The sequence below is a fragment of the Microtus oregoni genome, unplaced genomic scaffold (genome assembly GCF_018167655.1).
Source record: "Microtus oregoni isolate MIOR12 unplaced genomic scaffold, Mior012 000140F_ref0000409, whole genome shotgun sequence".
Taxonomy (NCBI): Eukaryota; Metazoa; Chordata; class Mammalia; order Rodentia; family Cricetidae; genus Microtus; species Microtus oregoni.
The window spans coordinates 560,075-569,121 of NW_024544790.1; the positions used below are offsets into that span (position 1 = coordinate 560,075).

Below are 9,047 nucleotides of genomic sequence, written 5' to 3' on the forward strand. Positions count from 1 at the left end.
CCCATGGATATCAACCAACCATGATATATCAAGTCACAGTGAGGCTAGTCACCTCCTTTTCTATTAAGAATAGAAGAGGCAATCCAGTAGGAGGAAAGGGTCCCCAAAGTAGGCAACAGAGTCAGAGACAGACCCTGTTCCCACTGTTAGGAGTCCCACAAGAAGACCAAGTTACACAACTGTAACATATATGCAGGAGGCCTGGGTCAGTCCCATGTGGGCTCCTTGATTGTTGCTCCAGTCTCTATGAGCCCCTATGAGCTCACGTTAGTTGGTTCTGTGGGTTTTCTTTTGGTGTCCTTGCCATCACTGGATCCTACAATCCTTCCTCCCCCTCTTGGGCAGGATTCCCTGAGCTCCACCTAATGTGTGGCTGTGGGCCTCTGCATCTGCTTCCGTCAGTCGCTGGGTGCAGCCTCTCTGATGACACTTGGCTAGGCACCAATCTATGAGTATAGCAGGATATCATGAGGAACCATTTCATTGCTTATTTTTTCAGTCATGTTTGGTTCTATCCTAGGTCTCTGGGTTATCCAGTCTCTGTGCCTGCCCTCAGGGATGGGCTCCTTCTCATGGTATGGGTCTCAAGCTGGACCAGTCATTGGTTAATCACTCTCACAATCTCTGTGCCCTCTTTACTCCAACACATCTTGTAGGCAGGGCAGGTTGTATGTTGAAGGTTTTGTGGCTGGGTTGGTGTTCCAATTCCTCCACTGGAAGTCTTGCCTGGTTACAGGAAATGGTAGGTTCAGGCTTCGTATCCCCCATTGCTAGGAGTCTTATCTAGGGTCACCGTGATAGATTTCTGGGAGTTTCCACTGCACTAGGTTTTTAAGCTCATCCCAGAAATGCTTCTGATTCCAGTTGTCTCTCCCAGTACTCTCTCCCTCTAGCCTCCCTGCAACTTGATTCCTTCCGTTCCCATCCCGGGGACATCTCCACCCATTTCAGACCCATCCCCAAGTACCATGTCTATTCTGTTTTCCCTTCACAGTGAGATTATGTGTGCTCCCTTGAGCCCTCCTTGTTACCTAGCTTCTCTGGGGTTATGGACTGTAGGATGGTCATCCTTTGCTTTATGTCTAATATCCGCTTATGAGTGAGTACATACTGTGCTTGCCTCTTTGGGTCTGGCTTACTTCACCCAGAATGCTCTTTTCTAGTTCTACCCAATTGCCAGCAACTTTCATTACACATTTTTTATGTAATTCTTTTTTAAAAATTCATATATTTATTTTACAACCTGGCTGAATCCTCTCCCAATCCTCCCTTTCCAGTGCCTCTCCCCCGTTTTCCCCTACAACCTTCCATGTCCTTCTCCTCCATCTCCATCTAAAAAAGGTTGTCTCCCATGAGTATCACTAAAACACACCATATCAAGTTGCAGTAAGACTAAGCATTTCCCATGTATTAAGGCTGGGGCAAGGCAACCCAGTATGAGGAATAGGGACCCAAAAGCCAGTAAAAGAGTTGGAGACAGGCCCTGCTCCCACTGTTAGGAGTCCTATAAGAAGACCAAGCTACACAATTGTCACATATATGCAGAGTACCTAGGTCAGTCCTATGCAGGCTCCTTGGTTGTCAGTTCAGTCTCTGCGAGCCCTTTTTTTAAAAATTTATTTATTTATTAAAGATTTCTGTCTCTTCCCCGCCACCGCCTCCCACTTCCCTCCCCCTCCCCCAATCAAGTCCCCGTCCCTCGTCAGCCCAAAGAGCAATCAGGGTTCCCTGCCCTGTGGGAAGTCTAAGGAACCCCCACCTCCATCCACGTCTAGAAAGGTGAGCATCCAAACTGCCTAGGCTCCCACAAAGCCAGTACGTGCAGTAGCATCAAAACCCCCTTGCCATTGTTCTTGAGTTCTCAGTAGTCCTCATTGTCCACTATGTTCAGCGAGTCCGGTTTTATCCCATGCTTTTTCAGACCCAGGCCAGCTGGCCTTAGTGGGTTCCCGATAGAACATCCCCATTGTCTCAGTGTATGGGTGCACCCCTTTCTGCGAGCCCTTATGAGCCCAGGTTAGTTGACTGTGTGAGTCTTCCCGTAGTGTACTTGATACCACTGGCTCATATATTCCTTTCTCCTCCTCCTCCTCCTCCTCCTCCTCCTCCTCCTCCTCCTCCTCCTCCTCCTCCTCCTCCTCCTCCTTCTCTTCCTCCTCCTCCTCTTCCTCCTCCTCCTCCTCCTCCTCCTCCTCCTCTTCCTCCTCCACAGGATTCTGAAACTCTGCCTAATGTTTGGTTGTGGGTCTCTGTGTCTACCTCCATCAGTTGCTGGATGACAGCCCTCTGATGGTAATTGGCCTAGGCACCAGTTTAGTCACAGGAGATGGCTACTTAGCCATTATTGTTAGGAGTCTAAGCTGGGGTTCCCCCTATAGACTCCTGGGAGATTCCTCTGTGCCAGGCCTCATAATTCCTGACCTCATAATGCCTCCCTCCAACAGTCTCCCTTAGCCCTCACCTCCTCTGTGCCCCCAATCTGATTGCTCATGTTCCCATCCCCACCTGCCTCAATCCATTTATCAAATCTCTTCTATGTCCCCTTCCCAGGGAGTCCCCCCATGAACTCTTCTTGGTACCTAGTCAATCTGGGTCAATGGGTTGTAGCATAGTGATCCTTTACTTTACAGCTAATATTCACTTATGAGTTAGTACACACCATGTTTGTCTTTATTGGTCTAAATTACCTCACTCAGGATGATATTTTATAGTTCAACCCATTTGCCTTCATATTTCTTGGTGACCTCGTTTATAACAGCTGAGTAATACTTCATTGTGTAAATGTACCACATTTTCTTTATCCATTCCTCAGGAGAGGGACCTTTAGACTGTTTCCAGGTTCTGGCTATTACAAATAAAGCTGATATGAACATAGTTGAACAAGTGTCCTTTTGGTATGGTCGAGTATCCTTTGGGTATATGTCCTAGCGTGGTATTGCTGGGTCTTGAGGTAGATTGATTCCCAGTTTTCTGAGGAACCGCCACACTGATTTCCAAAGTGTCTGTACAAGTTTGCACTCCCACCAGCAGTGGAGGAGTGTTCCCCTTGTTCCACATCTTCTCCAGCATGAGCTGTTGCTTATATTTTTTATCTTAGTCATTCTGGTGTAAGATGGTACCTCAGAGTCATTTTGATTTGCATTTTCCTGATGGCTAAGGATGTTGAACATCTATTTCAAGTGTTTCTTGGCTATTTGAGTTTCTTCTGTTGAGAATTCTCTGTTTAGATTTGCACCCCATTTTTATTGGCTATAAATGTTTATTTTCATTTATGGGGGTTGGTTACAAATTGGTATTGTTCATGGTCAATCTCTGTGTAAAAGAAGAAGGGAGATACGATGGGAAAAAAGGGTTGAACCCCATTTTTTGATTTTTATTGAGCTTTACATTTTTCTCTCTGCTCTCCTCCCTGCCTCTCTCCCCTTCAACCCTCCCTCATGGTCTCCATGCTCCCAATTTTCTCAGGAGATCTTGTCTTTTTCTACTCCCCATGTAGATTAGATCCATGTATGTCTCTCTTAGTGTCCTCATTATTGTCTAAATTCTTTGGGGTTGTGATTTGTGGACCGTTTTTGCTTTATGTTTAAAAACCACCTATGAGTGAGTATATATGATAACTGTCTTTCTATGTCTGGGTTGCCTCACTGAAAATAATGTTTTCTAACTCCATCCATTTTCCTGCAAAATTCAAGATGTCATTATTTTTTTTTATGCTGTGTAGTACTCTATTGTGTAAATGTACCACATTTTCCTTATCCACTCTTCAGTCGAGGGCATTTAGATTCTTTCCAGGTTCTGGCTATGACAAACAATGCTGCTATGAACATAGTTGAGCACAGATACTGAGAGAAACAATTATAAATAGGACTTCCTGAAACTGAAAAGCTTCTGTAAAGCAAAGGACATGGTCAACAAGACAAAACGACAGCCTACAGAATGGGAAAAAAAATCTTCACTAACGCCACATCAGATAGAGGTCTGATCTCCAAAATATACAAAGAACTCAAAAAATTGGTCATCAAAAGAACACATAATCCAATAAAAAATGGAGTACAGACCTAAACAGAGAACTCTCAACAGAGGAATCTAAAATGGCTGAAAGACACTTAAGGAAATGTTCAACATCCTTAGTCATCAGAGAAATGCAAATCAAAACAACTCTGAGATTCCATCTTACACCTGTAAGAATGGCCAAGTTAAAAAACACTGATGACAACTTATGCTGGAGAGGTTGTGGGGTAAAGGGAACACTTCTGCCTGCCTCTGCCTCCCAAGTACTGGGATTAAAAGTGTGAACCACCACTGCTTGGCTTACAGAAACTTTTCAATTTCATGAAGTCCCAATTACTAATTGTTGATCTTTTAAAAGCAATGGAATTTTATTTTGATGAAAAACTCGAGTTTAACAAACATTTAGTAAATGAGCAAACAGTTCATTTTCTTATCCCATAACTCTTAAGAAAAAAAGTATTAGTAAATAAATATTTGAACTGATTAAGGACAAGGCAGACTGGACAGTAAACCTCCTGACGTTCACCCTTCCTGTACATGACTAAAGGGGTTCAGGGCTCTGGAGATGAGTGAAACAACATTAGGAGCATCAGATCTCTTCTCATCACTCAAACTCAAGATATATATGATTTTGCTTCTTGTGGGCCAACTACCCATACTGTACTGAGGAATACTCTGATGGAAGCACTTGTGTTATACTGTGCACTACCACTCTAACATGGCTTCAACAGCTCCATTTAACCACCGTCTATAAAGTGCAACTCTTAATATTCTGCATTTTATCTGGGGCATGATGAGTATCAATCTACACTGAAAGTACCCCAGCTGCCAGTTCCCATGACTTCTGAGAAGACTGAGCTGTGTGAAAAAGGACTGTCCCCGTACAAAGAACCAATTTCACAAACCTACTGGTAAACAAATGCATTTATAGAACTGGAACCAGGATGCTAAAGTTGTACTCATTAAAAAAACCATTCAGCTACCGTTGGTCTTAAAAAAAAAGCCTGCACTGCAGTATCCTAAACACATGCATCTCACAATGAAGAGAAGTGGCCTTGCGGTGCAGAATGAGGAGTACAGCGTCTCTACAAGAGTAGCATGCTATGATTTCAGGAACAGCAGCATCACAGCATTGGATTCTGTGCAGCAGGATAGAGGTCGTTATTGCCCGAGGCAGGGTGGCTGGGGAGGATCTCCAGCTCATTCACCTGTGGAGTAGGGTGCATGACTACCCGCTGGTCCTGGGGAATGTATGCGGCAGGCGCCGCCAGGTTGGTGATAGATTTACTCTTTACACACTGAAAGTCTACATACCGGCTCTTTCCTTCCTCCATCTCCCAGGACATTCGAATAAAGGGTCTTTGGACGTAGTTGTAAATGACTTCGGGGTGACCTCCTGGCCTTTACTTTTTCTTTGTAGGTAGGATAGCCTTTGATTCCCAATCTAATCTTCTTAAGACCCCTCTCCTTCAAAGCTGATTTGGCCACATCTCTGTTTTCAATGTACTTGAAAAATCTATAAAATTTTGTGCTATAGATAATTTGTGAATACTCCTCTCCCATCTGTGGTGGATACTCCTTGTCCCAATCAACCACATCATCATCGGTAAGCACCACTATCTGGCACTTTCGTTCCCCACTCTGGGCGCTTGCTACCATGAGAGGGAGGATCATTTCTTCCAGATAAAATTCAAATCGTCTACGAGCACCCTCATTTAATAATTCACGCGGAAGGGCACTGAGATCACTACATTCAATTGTACTGTATTCAAAAGAGACACAAAGGTAATCGCAAGCTTCTCTCAGCTCAGGAATAGATATGCCATTAGGACAGCGGATGATTCCTGTCTTATAGTAATCCAAAATAGCTCGAAACACAGTAGAACCCATTCCTTCTGCCACCTCATACTCTCCTTTTTCATCGGGACGTGTGAAACTATGTTCTCAGCCAGATCCAAACATCCTGCCCAGCATTGTATTTGGCCGTGCAGTGAAAATGGCCAGGTTCACGACAAATCTGGTGTCATCTACTATCAGTGTCACTCGCTCAGATGTCCTCACGCTCCGAGCACCTTCTTTTGCGTTCTCATACCCAAACGCCATCTCCCCGGATGTCGTACAGCTACCATCTGAGCTCCGCTGACTGCTGTTTCTGCTGCTCCCGGCGCTGCTCATGGAGCCATTCGGGGACACTCTTTGAGGACGAGGATTGCTTGGACGAGATGAACTATGACCTTTCTCTCTTTCAACATGGTGCTGTCATGTTGGTGAAGTCACATTTCGAATACAAGGAGTAAGCTGAGACTCTGCTCGCTCATGAGATGACCTTCTTCTGTCTCTTGATCACCCGTGTCCCCCACTAGCACTGTGCAGACTCATTTTGGCGTGGTTGACTCCTCCCTTAGCAACATGTGAGGCAGTGTTCCAAGGTCCAGCCTGCTCAGATAAATCGCCCTATTGTGATGCGCCCTATTGTGACACGCTCTCTTCGGGTTGTCGCTATGGTGGCCCAAAGATGATAGGAAATGGGCAGGGCACGGGGTTACTCTGCCCTGCCGGCCCCTGAGACGTCCACTGAGTGTCCTGAGTGTCAAGGAGAAGGGCTATCAGACGCTCCACCAGCTGTGCCTACCAGAGCTGCCCTGGCAGGTTGCAGGCCGGCTCCTTAATTGTTGATCTTAGTGTCTGTGCTATTGGTGTTCGTTCAGAAAGCTGTCTCCTGTGCCAATGTGTTTGAGATTATTTCTCACTTTCTCTTCTGTCAGGCTCAGTGTATCTGGATTAATGGGTCTTTGACCCACTTGAACTTGAGTTTTGTGCAGGGTGATAAATATGGATCAATTTGCATTCTTCTATATGTTGACATTCAGTTAGACTATTCTTCGGTTGAGGGACATCTAGGTTGTTTCCAGGTTCTGACTACTACGAATAATGCTGCTATGAACATAGTTGAAAGGACTCAGTAAATAAGGCAAAATGACAACCTATAGGATGGGAAAAGATCTTCACCAACCCCACATCAGGCAGAGGGCTGATCTCCAAAATATATTAAAGAACTCAAGAAATTAGATATCAAGATATCAAATAATCCAATTCAAAAATGAGGTACAGATCTAAACAGAGAATTCTCAACAGAAAAATCTCAAAAGGTCGAAAGACATTTAAGGAATTGTTCAATATCCTCAGTCATCAGGGAAATACAAATCAAAATGACTGATAAACCACCTTACATATGACAGAATGGCTAAGATACAAAACATTTATGACAGCCTATTTTGGAGAGAATGTGGAGTAAGGGGATGCACAGCCACTTTGGAAATCAGCATGGCGGTTTCTTAGAACACTGGGACTCAATCTACCTCAAGGCCCATTGATACCACTCTTGAGCATATACCCAAAGGATGCTCAGTCATAACCCAGCTCCTATCATTTTTATGTTCAGTCTTTTCATGGTGTCCCAGATTTCCTGGATGTTTTGTATTAGGAACTTTTTAGATTTAACATTTTCTTTGACCGATGAATCTATTTTCTCTAGTGTGTTTTCAATGCCTGAAATTCTCTCTCTCTATTTCTCTTTCTCTTTACATTTTTATTAGATTTAAAAAAAAATACCAATCCAAATTCCCACTCCCTCCCCTCCCATTCTCTCCACACACCTTCCCACCCCACCCCGTCCAATCGTAAGAGAGGGCAAGGCACCTTGCCCTGTCGAAGGTCCAAGGCCTTTCCCACTACATCTAGGCTGAGCAAGGTATGTATCCAAGGAGAATAGGATCCAAAAAAGCCAGCACACGTAGTAGAGACAAATCCCAGTGCCACTGCCAGCGGCCCGAGATTCTCTCTTCCATCTCTTGTATTGTTGGTGATGCTTGCATCTGTAGTTCTGGTTCGGTTACCCAGATTTTCCATTTCTAGCATTCCCTCAGTTTGTGTTTTCTTTATTGTTTCCATTTCCATTGTCAGGTCTTGAACAGTTTTCTTTATCTGCTTGGTTTTTTTCTTGGCTTTCTTTTAGGGATTTATTGGTGTCTTCCATATTTTGTTTGCCTTTTCCTCAATCTTTAAGAGATTTGTTCATATCCTCTTTAAGGATCTCTGTTATCTTCATAACATAATTTTGAAGGTCATTTTCTTGTGCTCCAGCTGAGTTGGATTGTTCAGGTCTTGTTGCTGTAGGATAGCTGGGCCCTGGTGATGCCATATTGATTGTGTTCTTGCACTGGTGTTTAGATATCAGAATTTGGGATGATTTTAAGTCTAGGTGTTGATTCCTGAATTTTTTGGTTGGATGGGTGTTTTGTTCCTTGATTTCTCTTTCCTCTCTGGTCTCCTGGCCTATTTGGCCAAGAGTTCTGGTGACTAGCATGTCTTCGGGTTCAGTAGGGAATCCCCTCTGTTTTTTGGGGGGGGGGTAGGGGGGGTTCCTCGATCAGGCTTGGACTTTGCTGAGCCTGAAGTCCTCTTCTGAAGTTGTAGACCAGGATATGGAGACCAGGAAGGGGATGCAGACTGGGGCCTCTAGATTAGGTCTTGCTTCTGCTGTCCCTAGGTCTAACCTGGCCTCCAGTACAGCTGCCAGTGCTGGGGTCCCCAGATCCATCCTCTGCTCCAGTAAGACTGAATTTTTCTGAAGTCATAGACCTGGGATTCCTATATTCAGCTTGGTCTCTGGGGTTTCTAGAAGCAGCCTGGCCTCCAGTAAGACTTCTGGAGCTGTGGCCCTAGTATGGACCCCAGAGAGAGTGGTGCAGTCTGGTGCTGCTGGACAGGCTTTAAGGAGTGTTAGGTGGCCGTGGGTAGTATCTTGCCTTGGGTTCCTTGATCCTGCCTGGTCTCTGGTAAAGCCAAAGACCTCTTCCAATGTAGTAGGCCAGGATATGGGGTTGAGGGGTGGGGGTGAAGTCTGGGGTTATTCGACAGGCTTTAAAGGGGTTTAATGGGCAGTGGGCAGTGTCTTCCGTGGGGTCCCTAGGACTGCTCCAGCCTCTGGTATAGCTGTGGGACCTAGTGTGGAGCCCGGGGGAGAGGGAATATCT

General features: G+C 44.9%; 1 pseudogene; it reads right to left on the minus strand.

Moving 5' to 3' along the window:
* Positions 1-5,135: 5,135 nt before the first annotated feature.
* Positions 5,136-6,429, minus strand: LOC121444779 (annotated as a pseudogene).
* Between the last annotated feature and the right edge of the window lie 2,618 nt (positions 6,430-9,047).